The following is a 13,935-nucleotide window of genomic DNA, read 5'->3' as shown; positions in this document are numbered from 1 at the left end:
CTCCCCCCCTTTCTGCCAGACTGTGGTCCTTTACCACCAAAACAATCCATCTCAGATAAAAATTAGTGTGATCACAGATTTTTCATTTCAGCCCTCTCATTTAATCTGTACAGTAGATGCTGTTTTGAGCTTTAATATTCAGAGCTGTACAGTACGCTACACTTCTCACTGCCATCAGAAGGAATTTTAGGATAATCAGACTGAGATACAATAGCAAAAGGTCCCAAAACAGGGCACTTAAATCCAGCAGTTGTTTTTGAATAATTCAGTATTTATAACATCAGTCATACAGGAATATGTTACCTGCCAGACTGTTCTTTGGCATTCTATAATGCTGGCATCTAAAGATCCCCACATATGACTCTGCCAAGCCCTATTTTATGTGTAACAGTTTCATCTCCACCCCATTACCCTGCCATGGGCCAAAATGAATCCCAAGGAAGCCCTGTGTCTAAGTGCTGAGCATATCTCACGCAGGTTACCAGGAAGGTTCAATTCTCAGGCCCAGGTTAGCGCTTATCATTGGCACCCCATATCCACAGCAGAGCAAAAGTGGACACGTATGACTTCCCCATCCTTCTGCATTCCATGTGGAGGATGAAGGGCTTTGAATTTGCCAGTGTGCAACTAATATCTAATGTGGATGAACCTTGAATGGAGGCAGCATTCCTCCGTCCTCCCTGCCTTCAGGCACCAGGATACATGACCTTAATGGGGTACCAGTCTTTCAGCCCCCACTGCCATCACCTCATGAGTGCAAACTTCTCCTCGGTCCAGCCAATACAGCGACAGGATGAAACATGGAAAGAAACCAATGGTAGAAACTGCGAAACAGAATGCCCACTTCAAAACACAGCAAAAAGGAAGCCAGAAGATTTCAAGAGCACCATCAGATACATTAAAAAACAAACAAACAAACACCAAAAACCCACCAACAATAAAAGAAGATTAACATCAGGGACTTGTAGACTGTATTAAAGGATCAACTCTTTCCTTGAGGCATCCAAGTAGAAGATATCGTAAAATGCAAACACAGCTTTACAGTCTCTTCTATTGTTTTTTGGGAGGTTTTTAAAATGCTTCTTGCCAGGGCTACTTTCCTCATAAGCCTGTATTTCAGCCCCAGGTTCCAAGGCATGTGACTAGCAGAAGTAAAATTTCAGTACTCAGTCAAAAAAAGTTAAAAAAAACACTTATTTCAAGACTGTGAATATAGAAACAAGGAATAAATCAGGCATAAATTGCATATAAAAGGAAAAGTGTGAGTAGCAATATTCTCCAAATGCTTGGCATATAGTATTACTCTTAACAGATAGTTAACTACACATTTTGATACAAAACAAGTACTTTGAAAAACAGCAGATGATTAAGAGAAAACAGCTGATATTATCACTAAGAATGTGATTTCCTTATTTGATTCTAATACTGCAAACTTCATATACATCAGCACACTTTGTGCAACCAATATCCTCAGCAGGATATTTTTTGGCACATGCTGAACACAAGGTCCAGACTTCTATGTCCAGACGTGTCAAGTATGCACCAGGATGGGGCTTTCAATGCTTTGTCAAGTCTCTGTTACCACCTGGATAGGTCACACCAATTTGTTAATATACCTACAAACACTGTTTGTTTTTTTGTTTTTTTTTTTAACTCTTATACATGTTATTAATTTGTAGGAAGGAGAAAATGACTAAGATTTTCATGGAAGTTCCCTACCAGATTTAGTCATTCCTTCTGAAGACATTATCACCTTCCAGGTACCTGCCAGCAAGAAATTAGGACTCCATAAAGCTCTGTGGCAGAAGGGAACTCATCACAACTTATTAGATTGCTTCAAGCAAGCACCTTAGGGCTCCACAACTTTTCTGCATTGAGAAGCACAGATCTATTCTTCCATCTCCAGAGCTGTGAGCAGAGAAATTTCTTCACCTGGAATAGCTACTTGCAGAGTGAGGCTGCTGAGAGGCACCATTTGTGGCTGCTCAGAAATAGTTATAACCATTGACTTTTAAAAGAACAAGTCCAGAAAAATGCTGCTTTGACTTGTTTTTCCTGAGTCCACCAGTAATAACAACAAACTAATAAAAAATGGCTTGGCCTGAACAATGAGACACAACACATATCAGAGTACATTCAGAGAATATCCAGAGCAAGCATTCAGTTCTATACACACACACACACACAGGAATAAAACCTGTCTGGATTTAACTAAATCCTGCCAGCACTACAATAACTGTATACCAGATTGCATTTAAACATACAGCCTCTGCCAATCTATTGCACACAATATGATTCTCCCTTCTACACTTACCTCAATTAGATCCCTCCTAAACTTCCTCCTAAAAGGGCTTCTGTGTTTACACTCTGCAAAATACACTGTAAAAAGACACTTCTAACTGAGGTACTCTGCCTAAATTGGTGCAACCATGATACACTCTCTCTGGAAACCACCACCAACTTCTTCCAATTGCACGCTGTAACACGTTTCACTAACGTTGGGTCGTCAATTCCATCACTTGGGGCAGGTGCCTTTCACGCTTCTGACTTGCTGCAGATGCTCTGCAGAAACTCATTGCTGTTGTTGTACCACTCGTTTAGGACCTTGTTTAGCAGCAGCAAGCCCACACCTGTGCTGGCAGGGCATTAGCTGTGCACTCAATCTCAAGGCAGCCTGCAGCGTAGTAAGGTCGACTTCGGGCAAGAGATACTGTTTCATGTTCTCAGTGACCTTGACCACAGAGGAGAGGCAGAGGAATCGCAGTATAGCAAGTACCAGAGTAAAGCTAATAGCAATTCTTATACACCTGGAGAACAAGGTGAGATTTAAACCAGTAAGGGGGCCAGCCTAATAGGAGGGACCAGGACTGCCAGAAACAGGTTCCCCTTGGGTTTTTGTTTTCTTCTTGCTTTGTTTTTAATTTGGATTTCTTCAGAGAACTTCTACAAAACCAAAACAGCTACATTACAACCACAGACAGGCCTAACTATAATGTCTGGCTCCAGATCTAAACTCCTTACAGCCAGACTGGTAGCTCAGCTCCCTCACCAACCCCCGCCCCCAGAAAAATAACTACCATTCTCCAAAGGTGCAGGTGAGGATGGGGGGCTCCCTCTTTCCATCCCCAAGGAAAAGCCAGGTACTCTTTGACTGTATGCTTTGCTCAATAAAAAGATAGTTATTTAAAATAAAATACAATAAAGAAACAACTAATTAAGTTCTTAAAAGAAAGAGGATGTTCCTTGGCTGTAGATATTCGAATGAAGAAAAGGTCTTTCTTTCTAGGAGAAGTCCTTCAAGGCTGCTCACCAACCTCTATCCACACAGAGGACACACCAGATGGCAGCCATAACACAAGCAAGACTGTCAAGTAAACTCAATGCAAGTTTGTTAGTTTCTAAAGCAAGGAAATAAAGGGAAATTCTGAAGTGGATCCCTCACGAGCCCTGTCTGAAGCAACACCACCAACCTGCCTGATTTCTGAGTTGGATCATGTCTGAAAAGCCCCTGCCCAGAGCTGGTCTGAAAGAGAAGGCACAGCTCTCACCCACCTCAAAATACCATCAAACAAGAGTCACTCAGCACACCTGTGCTGGGTGTCCATGTCCAGGTGCTGGCTGCAGGCACCCACAGAACATCTGTGAGAAGAGGCTGGGTGCAGACCTCCCCCAGACAAAATGGCAGCACCTCACAGTGCACCTGTGTTAAGAAAAGGCAGGAAACACTGACCTGGGAGCAAGGAAAAAACTTTTGTGCCACTGAGAGCATCAGAAGATGTAGAAGAGTCCTCCTTCTTCCCACACATACCAAAATGGCTCCCCAGAACAGAGCTGATTCCCAGATGAAGAACAAAGGCTACAGTATGCACAGAGAGGTGACAAGCTACTGTTACCGTCTGCCACTGCCAAGCTTTACTGCTCACTTCAGTCACCAAGGATTTGGTCTGGTGATGCTTTACACCAAGAGAATGTGACAGAAGCAACACACATGGTCCCAGTGGAGAGGCAGCAGTGCCAGGATAACTTGGCAGCTGCTCAAGCAAGCACACCAACTGCCCCTTTTCAGCCAGCCAAGTGCTGCCAGCTAATGCCCTGCTAGCCTGAGAAAGACCAAAAACCCAAGTTTCCATACCAACAACCTACGTGAAGCAGACAGCAACCCCACGTCTGAGGCTGTGGTGGGAGCACCCAGCGTCTGCCCCCTCCACTCCTGGCCTGTTAGCACCAATCTTCCACCCCACCTCCATCCCACAGCAGCCAGCTCTACAGACAACAGAGCCCCAGCAGCCTGAGGACAGGCCCCTTCTGGGTACAGAGGTGCCATGCCCGCCACAAACAGCTCTCACACTCTTTTCTTTGAGCAGATTTACCCAGAGCCCTCTGGAAACAGCTGCTTGAGGAAGGTGCGTGTTGAGCCCCGGTTTCAGCTGCAGACATTTGGTTGCTCAGCCTCTTGCTGCTGCTTTAGTCCATGCTCCTGCCACACCCGGACCCGGGCTCACCTGGAAGAACTAGTCCCTTCCATAGATTCTGCCTAGGGCCCTGCTACTGCTGGGAGGTGAGGCCCAGCTCCTTGCTCGTCCCCTCCCTCGAGGAATGTGTCATGGGCATGGCCTCAGCACACGCCCGCACCAGGCCTGGCCATGACTCCCCGCAGAGAGGAAGATCTGAAGTGAACGCAGTAATTTCTTTCCTGACTTTAAGTTACGTGCAAAAAGGGGTAAATTCAGCCCTCTGCTTCTTTGCAAGATGGGCAGTGGCATCTAAGCACTCTGCAAACAGGTGACAGAAATTGCATAAAAAGCAGCTCACCCTCCACCACCACCCCACCCCCCTTTTATTATTATTATATTTTAACGTCATGTAGCAAGTAGTGTTATCTTAACCAAACAGAGTTATGCAGAGCTACTTCAGTATGATCTGAATGAGCAAGTTTGGAATTTGGCAGAAAGCCCCATTCATAGGGACTTTACAACCAGATGAGAACCAGGCTGTATTAATTCAAATGGAGATTACCATGAAATAGTATCTAAGATGAGTTGTGTCTGCATGGTGCTCTCCTGAGCACAGTAAACGTACCTTAAGCAGCACAGACAGGAATTTAATCTCTCACTCTAGAATGAAGTGCCTTGCCATGAGCTTCTGGTATCCTTTTCCTCCTGAAGCCCCACTGAACCTGCAGGACAGACCCACTCCTTGAGAAGCCTGTTCTCCAGAGTTGTGTTATGTATGCATTATTCTTCTGAAGAAGTTTCTTCTTTATTTTTGCCACATGATTAGATGACACTATTCACAATTCTAAATTCGTAGAAATTGAATGCTAAAAAATAGTCTGTGTTACTCTATTTTTCACTTTCTCACCTGTCACTAGCTCACATCCAGGCAAGACACAGGTGGAGCACTGGTCTTAATAGGGCACTTCATATTCCTCAGCTGTACCAGAAAAGCCCCCAAGAAAACAGTTTCCTAAAGCTCTGTCACTCTCTTCTGAGCAGGATATTGAACAAAAAGTTGAGTTTTGAAGGAAATGCGTAGAACTGTTGTTCTGAGTGGTAGCTGTTGTTTGGAGAAATTGGTGCTTACACCAGAACATCTTCATCAGAGTAAACAGGACTTGATAATGAAAGCTACAGAATCTGGAAGCAGACCCCTGCCCTAAGCGTCTCATTGGTTTTCTCCTCTAAAGGCAACTTCTTCAACCAGGTTCTCCATCCCTAAAAACTCTTGTTTCAACTCCTTCATAACGTGCAAAGAAGCTGCTTCAGGATTACTAACTTGTACTTGCAAAATGTTACCAGTTCCCCTTGTAAATATTGGATCATTAATACAGATGTTCTTAGTGATCCACATTACAGCAAGATGACAACTAAGACCCACTCAACTATTAATTTTACTTAGAGGTTCAGAGCAAGCAAAAAGCAAGGAAGTTCCCTGACAAAGAATCATTAATGCTGCAGCATGACAGAGATGACTACATTGTTACTGTAAATCTGTGAGACTTACTTTGTTTCCAGATGCCTTAGAAATGATAATTTTTACCACAACTAATTACAGACACTGTGGTGACTCCTCAGCTAGACTTGTATTCCTTTAATGTTATTATTACAGCAGCATTCAGAACCTCAGTGAAGTCCTGTGCCTTTTGACACTACACATTATGCATATATGCAAATCTGTGTGTGCGTGCTTGTGTGAGTGAGTGAGAAAGAGATGGAAAGACAGAGAGACACTGACCAACCAGTAGATCCTCTGATGCACACCCAGTAAGATATGAGCCTTAACTGAACTCTTCTGTAATTGGGGCATTTGGACAGTCTCTGTCCCATGTGGACCTCCCAGACTCTAATAAGAATGAGCTCATTCTGCAGTCTTTCCCTAAGGTATGATAATAAGGTCTTCCTCCTCTACCTGTCACCTATTTCATGAAACTGACAGAAACGTAGTACCTTTCATAATTGCAACTGTTTAATTTGTGACAGGTTTAAAAGTTAGAGAAACTTATCCAGTGCAATCACACACATAGTACTGCCTTAGAAAATCAGGCCTGAGAAGAAATCTGAGTTAAACTGACAGTGCATTTTTCCTAAGGAGCACAACGCTGCAATACAATCAGTATTTCATTTAAAAAAAAGAAAAAGAAAAAAAAGAAAAAAGCTTCCATTATTAAATCAAAAAGTGCTGAATCTGAAATCAGGAGCAGTGCAGTGCTCAGCTTGAGACAGTTTCGTTGATCTTTTCCTGCCTTTATCCCTCCTCACACAACACATCCCACCTTGTTCCTGATGTAACACAGGAGTACAGTCAAGGGTTGGCACGGCTTTCCAGGGCTCTCCAGGATTCTCCAATCAGAGGCAGATAAAGGGACATCTCCTTGGCCTCTGGCATGCATTCACATGCTAACAATCATCTTTCATATCCTAATAGATGGTCACTGTCATGCACAAACCCCTGAAATTGAAAACCACTGTGTTGTGCTGGATTTAATCCCCCTTTTTACCATTCTGTCTGTTTCAGACCACGCTGGATCTCTTAGTAACTGTGTGAATCTGAAGCAATGATAGGCTGCAGCCTGGACACCTTTTCTTCCCTTCAGTGCTGTATTACACCAAGGAGGCTGGGTGGGTCTTCTGCATGCTCAGAAACCAACTTCCTACAAGATAAGTTTATTGGAAGAAAATACTGCAGATAGCTATTTTCTCTGTGAGTCAAATCTCTACATAAATTGCATTGGCCCCATATGAGATATCAATGCTATGTCTTTGTTTTATCACACCACTCACACCAGTTGCAAATCCAAAACACTTTCTCTGAATAATATAAACTGTACTGATTTCTTCCCTCTGCAAGGGATATTTTTAGGTAACCCACTTGCTCAGCTTTTTCCCCTCTGTGAATACATCCTTCACTTATTCTAACATCGCCACCCCACACATCCCTTTGCCTCCTCCTTGTTCTGACACTATCTCAGAACAGTAAATGCAGCATCTACTTCTTAGATACATTGCTACACTATCACTTTCTGCCACTTTTGTGATGGGACTCTCCCATGGCTTTACACACTGTTACCAGAAGCAAAGAGACAGAAACCACAAGGAAATCTTGATAACGTTTCAACCACTTAATATTCTTATGTAGGAAGACAAGCAAAAAATTGAAATATTTTTATGATTATTCCTCAAACCTCAAAAAGATCTCTTTCCAAAGGAAAGGAGGTAAGAGACCTATGTCCACAAAGGCAGGTAGTCTACAACTAGAGAAGTTTCTCATTCAAATTCTATTCTACTTCCCAACAACAGCTGGCATAAAATATCATTACTCTGTCAGGAAGAAGCTTTGGTGCCAAGTTTGTTGAAGTATGAATAAGAAAACTGGTGACAAGGCAGGAGAGGATCAGGCCTGCTGAGTGGCTGGGTCCAACCCACACTGCAGCTGCCTCGAAGGAGTTTCCCTTTTGCTATTAACTGCAGCCTGGTATTAACTTCCAAATCAGAAGATGAGATCTTAGGAATGCCTTTTTACGCACACCTCTTCTTTTAGTCTATGATCTTTTTCCTACCTAACTTTTTTTCTCTCCCGCTTTCCACTCTCGTTTCCAGTTCTTCCATTTCCCTTTCCTTTTTACTTTGGCCCACAAACAAACCCCTTCCCCAGCATGTCAACAGCAGTGGGAAGTAACCTAATTAATAGTTCCTTGATAGTCTACCCCACACATACACACACCCATCCCCCCAGTGTCCCACTGGCAATTCAACAGCCCTCTCTGAAGAAAGGAAAATATTTCCATACTAATTAATAACAACATTGGGTATTTCTGGGCGGAAGGATCTTGGATTCCCATCTGGGCCTATATCTCTTGAGCTGACTGAGCAATTGTACCTCAAAACACATTTCCCTCTCCAAATCCTTATGTCATTAACTGTTTATGCTGCTCTCTGTATCAGACATCTTTGTCAATCTGGCTTGTACGTTAATTGGCATCTTTGCAATCAAGCTGAGGATGAATTCCTTCAGCGTTCAGCCTGTGTCTCTCTTTCAGAACACGACACTTGCTCATAAACTTACATTACTTCCCTTTTATGTCTTCTTCATCAGGATTCTTATGAGACCAAGACTTTTTCACACTGCAGTTCTCAAAGGACATCAATGCTACTAGATACATTTAGAATGTCAGTCTGCAGCTTGACATCCCCTGACACCCACATCACTGTTTCTGCTGCAACCACTTACTTTTTTTTTTTTTTTTTTTTTTTTTTACACAAACAAACAAACAAGTGCTGTTTGCAGAGGAGGAGGAATAGTTCTTGGCTCTGGCTAAGCTACACGGTGTCCTCAAGCAGTAGGATAGCCCCATTCCTGTCTTCTGCAAGAGGGAAAAGGCAGGAAATATTTTCCATGAGGACCATGCTCAGGAATAAGCTTCCAGTGAAGAGAGAGCATGTGGGAATTTTGCCATCCTGATCTGGAATCAACCACAAAGGAAGAGGTACATCTCCTGCCTCTAGAGATGGCCTGAGACAGCCAGACTAGTTAGTTTATCTGAATCTCAGGCCAACAAAGGCACAAAAAGCAAATAAAGACAAGTATGGTGCTTCTGAAAAAGAATGCAAAGAGACAAGAGCTATTCCCACTGAGAAAAACCAACAGAGGTCCTGTGCCACCTATTAGCTCCTTAAGGCAGTGACAAATGAGCAATAGTGTTTCTTACAAGCCCTAAACAGACAGCACTGAAACAAGACTGCCAGATCCTATCCCACACACATAGGACACCAGGGCTGCCTCCAGGGTTTGTTGCTGTTGTTCCTGCTACTCTGATACCTACAGAAAGGTTTACAGCAAGCAAGATGATGTCTGGAAGCACGGGTCCCTCTTCTACACAGCGAGCTGGAATAAGAGATAAGCATTTAGATAAAATAAATACACAAGGAGCACATTTACTAAGCAGTGAGCTGGTAAAAAGCGTCCTCAAGACAAAGCTGTAAAGAAGGAAATGCAAGACCAAACAAACAAGGGAGATAAGTGAGGTGCCGCCACTTATTCTGTCACTGGTACTGCCTGCACAGCCTTCACCAAGTCTCACGCTCTACACACCCACTTCTCATGCCAGCTTTTTTCTGAAGAGCCTTTTAATCCCCAGGCTTCACTATGTCCTCACAGCCCCTAGTGCCAGCCTGGCCACAGCACTGCTCAGTCTCCCCACATTTCCACAGCCAACCATTCTTGTACAGCAGAGCATGCAGTTCCATCCACAAGGCTGGAAGGAACTAAGGAAGAAAGGATCCCTCTTAAAGAAGGATTGCGACAGAGGCAAATAGGAGGGAGAGTGAGAGGGGCCATAAATTCCCTTCTAATTCCAAATAATTCCGATTACACGGATGAGTAGTTTTCAATCAGAAAGATAATCTCAAAGATAGATGGCAGGATAATTGCTCGTCGGCGCGACGTAAATATTGTGTCGTTTCTATTAATCTCAGCGAATCGGGTGTCAGGGTTGTCACTCATTCATCAAAACAAATTAAAAAAACATATTAAAAAAGAGAGAGATGCTAGAGGGAGGGGGATGTGTATCCAATAAGCAGCTGAAGGCGTGCAAGGTAATGAATGCTGCTTACATGCTGTTTGCATTTTTTGGTTTATAAAAGCTAAAGGTAATTCAGGCAGTAGGTCTTTATTAACCTCACAGTAGGGACTGCAAGGGGCAGTGCTGCATGCAGAACAGAGCCATAGGGCTGCAAAATGGGTCTGGAATAGCACAGCAGGGGGAAGAAGGTGGACAACAGGCCCCAGATATCAAGGCTGGACAGCCTGAGCAGAGGGTACCGCAGAACCACAACATCTGGGAGATGCATCTCACTGCACTCTGATACCTCTTTTCTGAGGGTTGATACCACTTTCCCTTGGCTGGGAGCCCTCATCTTAGATTCTATATATTTTCAGTATTTTCTCTACTGGATGCTAGACTGGAACTACCACTCACAGCACACAGGTGGCAGAGGTTTCCTGATCTAGACAGCTTGGAGCAAGTGACCTTGAAGAAAAGGCTTGCCTGCCCATGCACCTTCCTCCTCCTCCAAGGATGCAGCGGCATCATTCCAAGAGTGGAAAACTTGCACTACAGACCATAGCCTCCAGCCCTGTTATCTTGTGCTGCACCTCACAAGAGCTGGTGAACCAGTAGGTTAGCTAGACATGAATTTGAACAGATCAATGCCTCAGGAAACATAGCCACAGGCAGGAAGCATCTCATAATGGAGCAGGGAAGTTCTTCATGCCAGACTATCCGAGTCTGCTGCTTGCTGCTGTGATGAGAGAGGGAAGCCTTCCAATGCACCATGATCATCTGAATTCACTGAAACTCCTGTTGTAACAACTCACTCCAGTTTGGTCATCTCTAAGTAGTTTTCAAGCCCCACAAAAACACAAGTGCTCCTTTCCGTGCCTGCAGTCTGGAGTGGCCAAAACACTGACTGAAGTGTCTTTGGGACACATCTGTGTCATGCTCAGCACTGATATGTACTTTGGTATGAAAGAAATACAAAGGTAGTACATTTTTAGATGAGATTTAGTTGTCAACTAAGACAAGTTTTGCCCTCCTGAGCTTCAGGAAGGTTTTGTCTGGAAGTTAGTTTAGTGCTTTGCAAACAGCCTGCTAATACAAAGACCTGAACCAATGCCCAGCAGCTGTCTTCACTAAACAGATTTGAAAAATGCTAATATTTCATCCCTGGCCACATCAGTGTTTCTGTTCATTTACTGTTGTTGTTTGTTAAGTGAACTTATTTATTTAAAATGCCATTCTATGGGTAGCTCTCGTTGAAAGCTGGAAACAAATTCCCCATGGATGTTCTCATGCCAGGCTATGGCAGAATTGGTTCCAATGTAGGCCAAGATTCATTAGGATTGAGTGCTGTTCTCACTGCACAGTCCTCTGGGACCAAGGGAGCAGAGAGACTTGTCCCAGCAATACTTTTAACCTGTCAATCCAGCCAGAAACGCAATATCCGCTGGGGATTTCAGCTGCTTCTGTGATCCTGCCTTATCTCCCTACATCCCCTGGCGTGCCCGCCGCTCGGTGAAATGTCACTTCTCTCTCTCCTTCTTCCAAGATGGAAGTGAACTTGTGTGCCTAGTAGGGGGGCTGACAGACATGAGCTGAAAGGCTGTCAAGGACCCACTGAAAAGCGGGCAAGCCACACTGTGTCAGATTTCGGGGTCTAACACTGCAGCTTTCTGTCTGCACTCAGGCCAGCTCTAAATGGAGCCTTTGATAGGCAGCCAGGCAGCTGTCATCACAGGGTCAGCCTCAGAAGCAGGAGGGTATGAGCACCTGGGAAGCACATGCCAATGAGCAGAGAATAGCAGCAGTATTGTGAGATTGGGTACTGCAGAGAATCAGGAACGCTGGAACAAGGGGAGAATCGCGCAATTAGACAATGGGATGCACTGAGCATCCACAAATCCCAGAGAAACCTCAGTTCCACAATGAATTCTCGTGGATGAAGTGCCACCAGCCTAAACTCCTCACTTCCCAGAACTCCATGACTGTGACACTCAAGGGCCTGATACCCACACAAGCTGGACTTAACGATTATTGGCCTAATTTACAACTACCAAATAAGCCAATTCTTTCACTTTGGAACAAGAATTGGCCCTTTGCTTAGACCAAAGGCACTTCTTTCAAGTTCCATCTGAAACACCATGATGTGAGAGCCAGCCGACAATCTGTACCCTTAGATAATGATGGTTCATTTTCATTTTCTCCTGGGAGACTCTTGGAAATAGGAATTTTTGTCCCTATGTTCTGTGCTCTACAGAAGCACTATCTCCAAATGTTGGAGCAGTCTTTTAGTGGAAGGAAAAATACTCAGGTACTATCAATAAAGAGCACACGGGAGCCATGGCCTCTGAGAGCACACAGTCAGCACCGGATAATAACTTGTGGAAGGCAACAGTAGAAAGGGGAGTGCAAAGCCGGGAGATGAAAATGCCTGAAGAAACTGCAGCAACATACTTATTTGCAATAGGAACATGGCACTGCATTCAATGACAGTAATAAGCAAGTCCTCATTTGGAATGTATGAAGCCACATTAACTCATGGGACTTACCCCCACCAGATAGAACTAAAGATCAGGCAGGATTTAAAATAGGATCAGATAAGTACATAAATTATGAGGTGATTGATACATCTTCTATTCCATCATTGACAGCTGCCAAAATTTGCTGCAAAAAACCTCTGAGTACTTTGGGATAATCTGCCCCAGTATAATATTTTCATCTCAAGAGAGATTCAGTTAAAAACTTGCAGAACGTGGTACCCTAAATCACCCAAAAATCTTAAGCTGGCAGGATTTTGCATACTGGAGAATAACTGTGCACCAGCCCGATGTTAGCGACTGGATGTAGGCTATAGGAGTCCTTCACAGGCTGTATGAACCAAATGGGTGGCAATTTCTTGGCATAACCACCTGATTTGTCTTCAGGTCTTGTGAACTGACATAACAGCTGCTTCTATCTCCTCTGATATTCCAACAGAAAGAGATTAAAACTGTACACAGCTGTCATCTGAGCTGTCTAGGCACCACCAGCTGGATCCACTTTCTGAGAGAAAAGGCAAACACCCAACTTAGAGGCTGCAGGCAACCTCAAACCAGCAGGAATAGAGAAAACTTACCTCCAAACTCCACATTCCAAATCCTGTTCTCCTGGAGTGCCCCATACCAACCACTCTGGGAAAGAGTACAAAAGAAACAGAATCATAGAATCATAGAATTATCCAGGTTGGAAAAGACCTTGAAGATCATCAAGTCCAACCGCAGCCTAACAGGCAGATAATTTGCACAAACTGGTGAAATAATTTCTACACTTCCCCACCACACTCCATCTTGGTCTATTTCAAGAGCTGGGTGGCTCTTTTTCTATATAAATCCTCTGCACCTTCTTTTCAGGCCTCCCTCAAGACAAGGATATAGATGCAGAGACCAGAAACTACTGCCAGATAAATCTGACTCATTATCCAGGGGCAGAACAACTGCACTGGCCATGTGAACCCAGCTGGTGGAGGTCAGGCTGGAGAGGACTGCAGGGTACAAAAAGCTGTCAAAGGGAAAACAATAATCTTCCTTCCCTGGTTCCATTTCCCTGCCTCACCCTTTCCTGACCTTTACAGACTAACAAGCCACTACAACTGAAATCTCCCCTCTTGCACACAGTATTTCCCATGTGGCGTAACAGTCCAGCACCAGCATTTGGTGGTATCAGCATCAATACTGGCCTTGTAAAATAGTTCTAATACACATTCCCTTTAACATTCTCGTGTCCCCCTGCTCCTTTTAGGATGAAGTAGGCACAGCAGAACCACTCCATATTGCTGAGATCCACATTACATGCTCAACCTAAGAAAATTTCACTCCTTATCTCACTCCAGACCCTGACTCTGA

The 13,935-nt window shown here is 43.9% G+C and overlaps 1 protein-coding gene across 1 annotated transcript in view; it reads right to left on the bottom strand.

Moving 5' to 3' along the window:
- Positions 1 to 13,288, bottom strand: part of ESRRB (estrogen related receptor beta) — a 130,347-nt gene extending 117,059 nt beyond the window's left edge. Inside the window, exon 1 of the mRNA XM_015865112.2 lies at positions 13,170 to 13,288. The gene's annotated coding sequence lies outside the window, so the exon portion shown is untranslated. The remainder of the gene's footprint in view (positions 1 to 13,169) is intronic.
- Between the last annotated feature and the right edge of the window lie 647 nt (positions 13,289 to 13,935).

The sequence above is a fragment of the Coturnix japonica genome, chromosome 5 (assembly GCF_001577835.2).
Source record: "Coturnix japonica isolate 7356 chromosome 5, Coturnix japonica 2.1, whole genome shotgun sequence".
NCBI classification, from domain to species: Eukaryota; Metazoa; Chordata; class Aves; order Galliformes; family Phasianidae; genus Coturnix; species Coturnix japonica.
Note: the sequence above shows the minus strand (reverse complement) of the source record. Positions and strands in the feature narration are given on the sequence as shown.